Below are 13294 nucleotides of genomic sequence, written 5' to 3'. Positions count from 1 at the left end.
ACTTCTGATGTATATTCATACGTCTTCTCCATCATACGTGTACATGGCAGTTTAACCTTCTCTGTACCATATTTATTTCATGGTCATAGGTTTCCATGTGAAAATATGTGAATTTAATATGACTCACTGACAGAGAAAGGGTTAATACATCTGGGCCCTATATTTCATAAAAAGTTGATATAATAATAATAATAATGACATTTTTATAGCGCATATAGCAAATGAATGTTCCCTATGCGTTTTACAATCTCATCACAAAACATACTGTAACTCTTGCTGGAATTGCAATAGTCATGGTAACGACAAGAATCCAGCTTCCTGATTGGTTGTTGCCATTGGAAGTTGTCCTTCCAGCAAGAGTTGCCCTCATAACGTTTAAACATATTTGAAAATACACGTTTAAACATATTATTGTGTATAAACATATTATTGGGTATACAATGTAAAACATTAGTATAGTTTAAGTAGCCTAACACATTGGCACTAGAGATGCGCTGAGAATATATGTTTGTTACTTCAGATGCGTATTATTTGCTGTTATGAAGTCTGCCATCTTTGCCTCCAGTTTCAGAGGCGGCAAGTGGTTCATTTCAACCATCCAGTCATATCTTGAGCTAGATTAACAGCATATTGCTGGAACGATGAACGTAGGCCTATGGTTTTCCATTTTTCTCCGAGTCTGAAGGTGTCGCGTTTGCAATTTATATAAGGTAATACTGTCATTATAGCAATTTCTTCCTTGCATAATTTCAAATACTGTATACGCATTCTCAATTTCAGCTTAACTGAAATTGTACTGACCTTATCATTGCTCTATACAAAAACAATGATGACCAATGAAACAATTTTTCAAAACTTCAAAAACCTGGTCACTTCATGCACTGACCACTCAGAACTCAAGATTTCTCTTCTTTAAGTATTTTTTGACTGTCTCTTATGTTCTGCAAAATATGATTATATATTTTTTAATAACCGTAATTATCACTCATCGCCTGCCAGGCAGAAAAGTCCTATAGCATGACATTTTGGTTTGCGATGACAATTCGATAGAGTTTTGAAAGCTCATTCATGTAACATAACAATCATTTTCTGTGAATGCGATTTTTTTTTTTTTTTTTTTTTTTTTTTAGGCAACAATCCTAATAGGGAATTTTCTGCCCCCTAAGTGAAGTAGAACAGTACGAATACGTAATTGCAAACATCTTGGAGACAAAAATTAATGACACTCGTCCGTCGGCTGGGTTTGTGTGCCTTGAAGAAATCAGTGCGCACAACTTGCGTTTAAGTGCGGTGCAGGTGCTTATTCGGTACGATCTGCGTGCTCTGTGAAGAGTTGAACTCACGCTGAGGCAGTGCCGAATAAGCACGGACCACGCACTCATCACGTGCTCAACACTCAACTCGCAAGTGCTACGTGCACCGTCCGTCGAGCAAGTACAGTGCACTCCCGTTACAACGAACACGGTTATAACGAAATTTCGTTATAACGAAGTAAAACTTCTGGTCCCAAAATTATTGCCATTAAAGTCTATGGTTAAAAAAATTCGCTTATAACGAACACGGTTATAGCGAAATTTTCGTTATTACGAAGTCTTTTCCGAGCACCACCGACAAAGAAAAACAAAAGAAATGAGCTCCGTTATGACGAAATGCGGATCGCTTTTGTAAATACGTAGCGGAACCACAGAACTCTTACACATAGAAGAATCACTCGCCACCCGTTTTGTCGCCGTCGCTCGACTCATTGTCACGTGACGTCCGCCATTTTGCTTAGCGGAACTTTTTTTGCGTGCAAATCCCAGCAGACGCTATCCACATACAGTGACTGCATGTTGCACCGTGTTTTTCTGACCCTGAACGAGGCATTAAAATGCCGTATTGTGCGGCTGTAAACTGCACAAATCACTTGACAAAAGGATTTGGAAACAGGTAAGTTTGACACCAAGCCATGATGAGAATAACAAGTAATTAATTCCCCAAGTAACGTTGCAATTAGGCGGATCGGTCGTATGTTGGCTTTCTTGTGAGCGCAGTAGCAAAGGTAGTCCCAGACACTGGATTTTGTGTTTGCCGTCGACATATGTGTTTACCACCAACTACCAAAATGATGCAAAATAAAAAAGATCAAGTAGGCCTAATTTAGGCCCTGGGGCTATACACTCTGTACGTTGTGTATTGGGGCAAGCAGCTTTGTACATGAAAAAAATTACTATCTATTTATGTAAATTTGAGCTTAGCGTGTTAGGTGTAAACTTTACACGTAACGTTAGATTTATTCTTGTCTAGCTAGAGTCACAGTACCAGTGGTGGGTCAGTGTCAGTGACAACACTATGTCCCACAGTCGTTTAGGAGATACTAGATTGTCTAGACTGACTGTGTACTCTAGTATTAAAGTAGAGTAATAGTAGTAGTAGTAGTAGTACGAACAGTTATAGGGTAGACTGAAGTTCCAATGATATTGATAATAATGAATAAATTTAACTATTCTAGTATATTACTCAAACTACCTCCTTTTGATACTAGGTAATGTCAGTGTCACGTCAGTACTGAGTCTGTAGATTCTAGTTTCTGCCCAATTTCTGGTAACCTTTATCTGTTTATTTTTACTTCTGTCTATTAGCTAGACCTGACTGATGCGTAACTCACTAACTGTTATTGCGCTGACATGTAAGTCTCTTCTTACGACAAAGTTAGGGGTGATATTGGATATAAACTGTCAGCTGCCGGTGCCTTGTTATTAATCTTATCAGGAGCTTTCCATGGACCATGCATGTCCATGCATGCAATCATCATCATGCTTGCCATAGTTGTATTGTAGGTACACATGTTTTATGATTATGAATATGAGGTCTATACAAATCTGATATGGTAATAATTTTCACATGTATCATGTTCTCTGTGTGTTAAAAATCCTAGATTTCCAAGAAGGGGTGTTGCGCTTTGCCAAAGATGGATAGTGAACATGAGAAGAGACCACTGGATTCCCAAACCATACTCTACCTTGTGTTCTGACCACTTTGAAGAGAAGTACTTCGATCGCACCGGCCAGATAACAAGGCTGCGGGCAGATGCTGTACCAACTTTATTCAACTTTCCACAACATCTCATGAGGGTACATGCAGAAGAACAAATTTTAATTTTGCATGTTAGGTGTTTGAAATTTGAGTTTTAGTGTTGAAATCCGTCCGACCAAGAGCAGACATATACCCTTGTGTGTATGTCTGCTTCAGAAACGGATTTTAATCTACCATCACATCGCATCCTGGTCGCTGATGAAGAATGCGATGACTAACCTGTTTGGTGTCTTGTTTCTAAATAATGCGCTTTCCTCGCCAGGATAAAGCGTTTTGAGGTCTATTGCCATTTTAGGTTTTTATCACATTCACATTAATTCTGTTCTTTCAAACTATATTGCAGGATTTTATTTTAAATGGTGCTTAACCTAACAAGAACAAGTGCAATTTTGCACTACATGTGTATATGAATGTATTGCCTTTGTTATCATTGCCAAGAATGCCTTTCATATTCTTGCCAGACATTGTCCATTATTCATGGATTTATTTTTATGTTGTTGCCACATTGCCAATTTAATGCATGTTCATGAAACATTGCTTTCGCAATATGCAATATTTGTCATACATGTATTTGCGAGACTTGTCTTGCCTACATATTGTTGCCACATTAAAATTTCGTACTATACCATAGTATGTTTTCACACTCATAAGGATTTCATTTTGAATTGCGCTTGAAGCGAACAAGTGCAAGTGAAATCATGGATTATACAGTATTGCCTTTGATATTTTTTTTTTTTATTATTCTTGCCAGTGTCCATTATTCATGGTTTTATTTTGCTGCCATATGCTAAGTGATTGTACATGTATTTGCTTTCATGATATACAAGGCATGTAGTTGTCATATTTGTGACACTTGTTTTGCCTACATGTACATACTTTGAGATTCAGTGTAGTATGTTTTCACACTCTTTAGATTTCACTTTGAATTTCGTTTGAAGCAAACGGGTGAAATCTTGCATTATACAGATGTTCATGTATTGCCTTTAGTTGATATTGTTATGCCAAGAATGCATTTGATATTCTTGCCCGACAGTGTTCATTATTTATGGATTTTATGTTCTTGCTATATTGCATGATAGTTGATTATACAGGCATTTGCTTTCATGATATACAACATTTGTTGTGTATATCTGTGATACTTGTTTTGCCTACATGTTGTTACCAAATTATGTTTTCATACTACACAGTGTATGGGATAGTTTTTGTTAAACTCATTACTAAGGATTTAATTTTGAATCATGCTGAGCTAACAAGTACAAGTGAAATCTTACATTTACAAATGTATTGCCTTTAATACTGTTGCCAGGATTGCCTTTGGTGTTCTTTTCAGTGTCCATAATTCGTAGATTTATATTGCCATAGTGCATGCGGATCAACACAATATGTTTTCATACTATACCATAGTGCGTTTTTACACTCATTAGGATTTTCTTTTTGAATCACGCTTGAAGCTATCAAGGGCAAGTAAAATTGTGCACTATATTGATGTATTGCCTTAGATAATCTTGCCAGACAGTGTTCATTATTCATGAATTTTATGTTGTTGCCCTATTGCATGTCCATTATAGATGTATACATTTGTATATGCATTTGCTTTTGTGATTACAATAGTTGTCACAAATTTGCGACACTGGTGGTCTTGCCTATCATTAATTTGCATAATATGTTCCTGACGCATGTACTGCCTGTGATTATAGCCGCGGTATTATAGGTATGATAATGGTACATGTACTTCAAGCAAATGGTATATCACTGTACTGTGGTTGATTCTCAGCAATCAACTTTGACCTTGATAAATGTCAAATAAATTGTAAAAAAATCAGGAAAATTAACTCTGTCCAACTTAACTTCCTGTTTTTTTGTGGGAAGACAATCTTGAAAGGAGTTCATGCTTGTAATGTGTGTGTGTGAGTGTGTGAATACATATATATATATATATACATATAATATATATACTGTATACATAATTATATATATATATATATATATATATATATATATATATATATATATGTATATATATATTGATTGAGTACCGGGTAGTCTACTTGTTGGTGCAGCAATATCATGATATCGAAAGTAAAACAGGAACCAAGTTCATGTTGATCACCAACAATTTATTTACAGCACACAAATATTTGAGCGATTCGCTCTTTCTCAAGTGTTGTTGCAAATCGCTCAAAAATGGGTGTGGCGAAATAAATTGTCGGTGATTAGCTGAACTCGATTTCTGTTTTATTTCATGTATACAGATATACAGTGTATATATGCCTATAGGCCTATTGCTTCCTATACCAATATGTGCAATAGTGATAACTACATTGTACTACACACTATACTAATGATAATGATAACAGCAGGAATATAGATAATTAAGGTGATGTTGTCCTCCAAATTTCTAATATGTTGAACGAGTATATGTCAGATGGGGAAGATGTATTACATGATCATATCCACAAATCATTGATTTTTACAACTGGACTGACTGGAAATTTAATTTGACCTGTTTAATGGGAGAAAAATCAAAAGCACGAACACACATCTTCTGACAATATCATTGGAGGGGAAAAAATGCAAGACATAGGGTTGAGAGGGGTATCAGAAAAATGACAAGACACAGACAAGGACAGGCGCGCGTCTTAGATTATTTTATACCAAAGCAGATCACGTCTCCGAAGTCAAATAGATCTATCCGAAAGGGGAAAAAACACCTGTTTCAATACACACAACTTTCAGGGAAGAGCGTGAAATAAATATGAGTACATGAATCTGTGGTCAACGCTGGATTGAGAAGTACCAGTTTGACAGTTTACAAGTTCAAGTAAATATCAGGGGCTATGAGCGGCTGTCATACTGTCCGATCAGTGAGTTGACCGTATCGTACTCGCGAGGAGCTGCTGAGGTTCCGCTAACCAACATGGCGGCGTGTGCACTGAGGCGTCACATCCTGGGCGCGCGGTGGCGACACCGAGCTCAGCGGGTTGTGAATGGGTGTGATTCTTCTATGTGTAAGAGTTCTGTGAGCGGAACAAGCATTTCTAACGTTAGCGTCGCTGCATGGGCGAACTCTTCAATCACTGTGTATTCGCTCCGTGTGTCACGCACAGTTTTCGAGGGAACTTGCGTTATTGTATAATCTGAAATTTATATAAGGTTCGTTTTATTTTTCCGAAGGTTCTTATTACAAAAACACACAGATTCTGATACACCTAAATGCCCGTTAGTTCGGAAATGAAAGTAGGGTTTGTTCTTACGAACGTTTTGGCGTTATTCCAAAGGTTCGTTGTTAGTAAGGTTCGTTAATCCGACAATGAATTAGGGTTCTTATTCGTTGATCCGAAAGTGATAGGAATTCCAAACGTGCGTTAATCGGAACATTGAAAAAAAATGGTTAATCAAAAAGTGAAAAAGGTGACTCCACTAACAAAACTTAGGAATTGCAAACCGTATAATCGTCTTTAAATGATAACCGAACCTTCGAAATACATGTAACTAACCTTTCTCATTTTTGTGATTGATAAACCTTCTTCGGAATAACGAACCTTATTTCATTTTCGGATTAAAAAACCTTCGGAACAACGAACCTTCGGAATCGTGAACCTTTCTCATTTTATGATTTACAAACCTTGGGAATGACAAACCTCATTTCATTTTCTGATCAACGAACCTTCGGAAAACGAATAATATATTAATATCTACATTATGAACTTTCGGAATAACAAATCTTCGGAAGAGCGAAGCTTCAAATTAACAAACCTTCGGAATCCCGGGAATGGCGAAACTTCAGAATAAGGAGCCTTCGGAGTAACAAACTTTTTAAAGAAACGAACCTTTGTTATAGCGAATTGTAACCGAATCCTTAACCGTCCATTTTCTATAAATGTGTGACAATATACAAACACCTTTATAATATGCTCTCTTTTAAATGGAAAATTCAATGAAATTAAAAAGGTAACATACCATTTCACATAGCTTTTCAGTGTATGATGAGTATTCAACAAACAAAATGCGTGGTTTCCTTGTTTTCGTTATAGGCTTGTATTTGTTCGGTTATAACGAAATTTCGTTAGAGCATTTCCTTATGAGTGCACTGTATAGGGAGCTTTAGATTTTAGACGCGCGGACGTTTAAAGGGAAATAAACATGATCTGAGCGTGCGCAGAAGCGTGCGTCAACTTGACCCGCGCTTCTGCGCACGCTCAGATCATGATTTTTTTCTCTCCCTTTGAACGTCCGCGCGTCTAAAATCTAGACTAGAGCTCCCTACTGACGGCAGGAAGACGCACGGAGTCAGTTCGTTGTACTCACGTTTACTGTCATGACTGTAGAGGGCACGTACGTTGCCCGTACTTAGGGTGAATCCGTAGCGCGAACGCAGCGAAAGTTCCTCGTGACATAAAAGTGCTACGGCGTGTCTGTGTGCTTCAAAATCCGTACTGAGGAGGTACTTACTACGTATAGTCCGTGGGCCAGGCCAGATATTGGTACCATCTGAGGTGGCAAAACCTTTTTGGTGTCATTTTATTTGTCGGGCATAGATATGCTTATCAAGCTATTATAGCATTTCCAAATGAGTAGCTTATATAGTCATAACAAATGAATTTTTAACCAATTTGGTCTCCTTGTTATATCCCTACACTTCTGAATCGAGACTGACCGCTATACAAGGAAGAGCACTGTCTTCTGTATGTTCACAGGTGTTCTATTGTAAACGCGGTGGGCTTATTATGACTAAGCTACTCATTTGGAAATGCTATCATAGCTTGATAAGCATATCTATGCCCGACAAACAAAATGACACCAAAAAGATTTTGCCACCTCAGGTGGTACCAATAACCTATTTATCGGGTCTTGGCCCATGGACTAGTACGGATCCCCAAATTTTGCCCACGTTTTTGCAAGTAGACAGCACTCACTTGCAATAATACGGCGAGTTGTGACCACGGCTTAACGCACATATACCTCACACATTCTATGGACATGTCTCCTTTCTTCAAGGTTCTGCCACTTTAGATTCCTGAACAAATCAACAATGTGTGTTCTGGGCTGAGCACCCAGTATCTTCCTCGCTATTATGCAACAAATCCATTTTTTTTTTTTCAATATAAAGCCAATGAGCGATTTGACCATACGAGACCGCAGTAATCGAACTGGGACATTATGAGCTCATTGCACAATACTCTAAATTCTTCATTTGGAACACATTCTTTGGCTGTCCTTCTCAAGAAACCAATCTTCCTATAGATATCTTCTTTGCGGTATAACGTACATGTCTATCATATGTTAAATGTTCATCTAGTAGCGCACCCAAATACATACACTCTGTTACCCTTTCAATTTCTATATCATCAACTAAAAGTTTCATGTAAGAAAGGTTTTGCGTGCGTTGTCTTGATCCAAAAAGCATATAAGTTTTGTTTTACCGGCATATTATATTCTACCAAACAGTGTTCTAGAAAAACTGCAAAACCCCAATGCACAACTTTTCATTTGTTTTATATCTTAAACTTTAGAATCATGTTGAAGAAGATTTTTTTTTCTTCAGAAAATACAAAAACAAATTGATAGATTGGATCATTTCGCTTACTTTCAATCCCGATATAAAACTAGGTAGTGCGAATTTTTGTTGGTTTTCTGATTTGATTTGAGTTGATTTGATTTATTTATTCACCGTAAATTCATGCAAAAATGGTACAGTAAAACTATAACAGGCAATATACAAACAGAAAAATAGGCCTATATACATGTACTTTGAAAATAATGGAAATACATCATAAGGAAAAGGGAAGAAAGCAAGAGAGAGAGAGAGGGAAAAAACAAGCAATGAATATGAGCGGTTGGATCGCCTATTCAGCTCTGTATAAGAAGACATGGCTATTCTGCCATGCACGATCACATCAGGGAGGTGGAAGAGAGACCACCTTGTATCACCCCTAAATATAATATCAACGCTACAAATGTAATATCGACCCTAAATGTAATACACCTTAACCCTAAATGTAATAACAACCCTAAATGTAATACATTTTAATGCTAAATGTAATAATCGAGTCAACCCTAAACGTAATACATGTCAACCCTACATGTAATATCGACCCTACATGTAATACTTTTTAACCCTAAATGTAATATCGACTCTAAATGTAATACATCTTAACCCTAAATGTAATATCGACCCTAAGTGTACTACACCTTAACCCTAAATGTACTAACAACCCTAAATGTAATACATTTTAGCCCTAAATGTAATATCGACCCTAAATGTAATATATCTTAACGCTAAATGTAACAACAATCGTAAATGTAATTCATGTCAACCCTATTAAATGTAATACATTTCAACGCTTAATGTAATCACGACCTTACATTTAATACACCTCATTATAGAGAGTGTAACCAACGCAGAATGTCGGGCAAAAGGTCAGGGGGTATACGAAGGGGATAGGACGCAACTTTCTCTCGCACTCTTGAAAGAACGGCAATAGTTGCTTAGACTTGTTTTTGTCGTTTGCCCAGGTAAAATCACAGTCTTGTTAAATCCATTGTTTGCTGCAAAGTTAATGAGGTCCATGTGGCATAGTTCTTAAATCTATTACCTTTATCCTACAATCACGCAATTATTTTGTATTCCAATCTTTATTCAGTGTTCATGATTGCTTACAGTTTTGTTGAAAAAAAAATGGGCAAAAGTTAAGTCAGTTTGCCTTACTCATACATTCGTATATCATAGGAAAGTCAGGTAACTCAAAGATGACAAAAAGACATCTATTTCCTTTTGCTTTACTGGCATTTTTAAATTTATTTCGTATACCCCCCCCCCCACGACCAATTATTGTCCCAGTCTCGTGTCACTAAGCATAGTAGTGATTGCCAGGAGTAGTGAACAATGTCATGAGGCTAATATTTCGGACAGTGATTTGCTGCCATGTCAATGCGTAACAGATATTTCATCATTGAAACATTACATAGATAATGATGGTTCATAAAAAAAATTGCGAAATCCTTCTAAATCTTTCTAATTTCTAATTTTCTCAATCTACTCACTCTATCATCCCGTTTCAGCAGTAGGTATACGTTTTTTTCTTGCAATATTATTCATATTCAGAATTTCCTTGCAAAGAATTTTTTCCCATTTTTTTCTTTTTCATAAAAACTGTAAACAATCATGAACACTGAATGAAGACTGGAATACAAAATGTTTATGTGATTGTATGATAAAGGTCATAGATGTAAGAACTATGTCAAATGGACCTCATTATCTTTGCAGCAAACAAAGGAATTAATAAGACTGTGTGATTTTTACCTGGGTAAACAACAAAACAAATCTAAGCAACTATTGCTGCTCTTTCAAGAGTGCCATAAACAGTTGCGTCATATCCCCTTCATACCCCCTGACCTTTTGCCCGATTTTCTGCGTTGGTTACACTCTCTTTAATGAGGTTTTTAAATTTAGTGTCGCAATTACATTAAACGTCAAAATGTATCACATTTATAGGGTTGACATGATTACATTTAGGATTGTTATTACATTTAGCGTTAAAATGTATTACATTTATGGTTGTTATTACATTTAGCGTTAAGATGTATTACATTTAGGGTCGATATTACATTTAGGGCTGAAATGTATTACATTTAGGGTTGTTATTACATTTAGGGTTAAGGTGTATTACATTTAGGGTCGATATTACATTTAGGGTTAAAAAGTATTATATTTAGGGTCGATATTACATTTAGGGTTAAAAAGTATTATATTTAGGGACGATATTACATTTAGGGTTGACATGTAAGTTCAAGTTTAAGTTCAAGTTCATATTTCATGATGTAATGTATTACATTTAGGGTTGTTTCCGGTTATGACATTTAGGGTTAAAATGTATTACATTTAGGGTTGACTCGATTATTACATTTAGCGTTAAAATGTATTACATTTAGGGTCAAGGTGTATTACGTTTAGGGTCGATATTACATTTAGCGTTGATATTACATTAGGGGTGATACACACCTCCCTTACTTCGTTATAACTAGAATTTTGTTATAACCGTGGTCGTTATAATAGGAGTGCACTGTAAAACAGGGAGGTGGGAAGAGAAAGAGTGGAATCTCTCTCCCCACCTCCGATCGACCACAAAAAGAAAACATTCCAGGACGCCAGGGTATCAGTTACACGCACCGCAGAAGAACGCTGATAAATCAACTCATACAAGGTCGACCACTTACAGCAGCACTAGGCGTCAAACAATGACTAGTCCATTTGCAGGGGCGGATCCAGGAATTCTGTAAAGGGGGGGGGGGGCGTGACTTATATTTCTGGTGCCACTTCCGGGTTTCATTTCATTGTTTTTCTTTTTATTTCTTTTGTTTTTTACAAAAAATAAAGAGGGGGGGGGGCGTGCGCCGGTTGCGCCCCCCTCTGGATCCGCCACTGCATTTGTGCTCAGCCTGAATTGCACAGTGACCATTAGTTTTACAACTCTCCAACTTTAAACAGAGAAGTAAAAATAATGTGTAATAGTCCATGAGCCAAGTCTGAAAAAGCCCTTATTTTTCGATTTGGTTGCACCCCCGGAGGGCCCAAGATTTCTTGTTTCCAAAAGATAGGTACAAGTCTGTAGTTCATGGAAATGACATTTTTTACCTTGAACTCTTGATCGTTACCATGGCAACGCAGTTGATATATCACAACCTTTGGTAGTGTGTGCAATTTCAGTGTCAAATCAAGAAATTGGGTTAAATAGTTCAAAGTTTATTTTTTCTGAACATATTCTTAGACTATAAGTAGTATTTTGTAAGAATGTAGGTTGAATAAATTTCTTGAAAAATGATTGGTTTAAATGAACATGAGTGTTGCATTATGGGTACTAATGCCGTCTGAATGTCATGTGACTCTTTTCATTGTAAGTCATATCAATGCATTGTCAAAATTTTAGTAAATGTTATTTTATATTGCCATTATTCAATAAAAATGGACAAAATTCGTTATAACGGAGCATATTCATAAAGAATAGTGTCTAATGACTTCAATTTTCCCATATTGAGGCAGACTACCAATTTGTTACCATGGCAACTGAAGTCATGTAAAGAGCATGAAAACGTGATTCTGCCTACACACAGCTCCAGTAAGGGCAATAATGTCTGTAAAGTGTACAGTCGTAAAACCAAAACTTCATTAAAAATTATTGACTGTCCCAATAAAGGACCAAAATGATTGACCTATGGACAATTAAATATTTTTGTCAGGTCAGTGTTCAGTGTCATTTCTAGGTCATTCTCAAGGTCATTCTCAAGGTCATGCTCAAGGTCATATGATACAGTGACATCTTGCAGTTTTATAACATGGTTATGTAATAAACACTGCAAAGAAAATAAAAAAAATATACGATATACTAAGCAATGCTAAAGGAGCACCATGACATCAAAAAATAAGTTTTCAGATCATTAAAAAAGCGCCCTATTTTGTCCAAATATGAAATAATACTTCTACATCTGAAGAAGACAAAGATGGCGGAAATGGCGGAAATATTTCTTTGATGGCATGATCCAGGTGTAAGTTGTTTTTGTCATAAAGGAGAAAGCTAACCAGCTGATACACCACGAACAGAGAGCATTGATTACAATAGGTAAGTGTTTACAAAGTTTGTGTTAATCTTTGATCTCAATATTTAGAACTAGAAAACCAAAGTCTTGAAAGATTAGTCCCACATATTAATTTTCATGTAAGTTATATGAACTTTCATTAAAGGCTAAAGCGTAGTCTTTGTTAAATCTCAGCTTGTCCAAGCTGTCAAAAAGGAAGTCAGTTGTTTAGATTAGGAGCATTGGCATTGTGACAAATAGATAACAATAGTCAGATTAAAATCATTATATCTGTATATCATCAAGATTAGGTAAAGAATATGGACCAATGCAAGAATTAGGTTCAAAACTGTTTTTTTTTTTAATTTAGACCAAAATGTTAAACCAGGACCAAGATCAATGATCACGATCACGTTATGAGCTGATGAATAAATATGTTATCAATACTATGATCCATGGTCTTTGCTAGTGAACAAAACCTTTTACCCTATCCTAATATTAAGATTTAGAATATGATTAAGAACATCATAAGGCTCAGGCACATATTAAATTAATGTCAGGAATAAGACTTAGTGACTTAGACTGAGTGTAAGATGTAATATCAGAACCAAGATAATGGAAATGCAATGATCAAATTAAACAAAAC

Source organism: Diadema setosum, chromosome 14 (assembly GCF_964275005.1).
Source record: "Diadema setosum chromosome 14, eeDiaSeto1, whole genome shotgun sequence".
Classification (NCBI taxonomy): domain Eukaryota; kingdom Metazoa; phylum Echinodermata; class Echinoidea; order Diadematoida; family Diadematidae; genus Diadema; species Diadema setosum.
The sequence above is the reverse complement of the archived record's forward strand: the minus strand, read 5'-3'. Positions refer to the sequence as shown.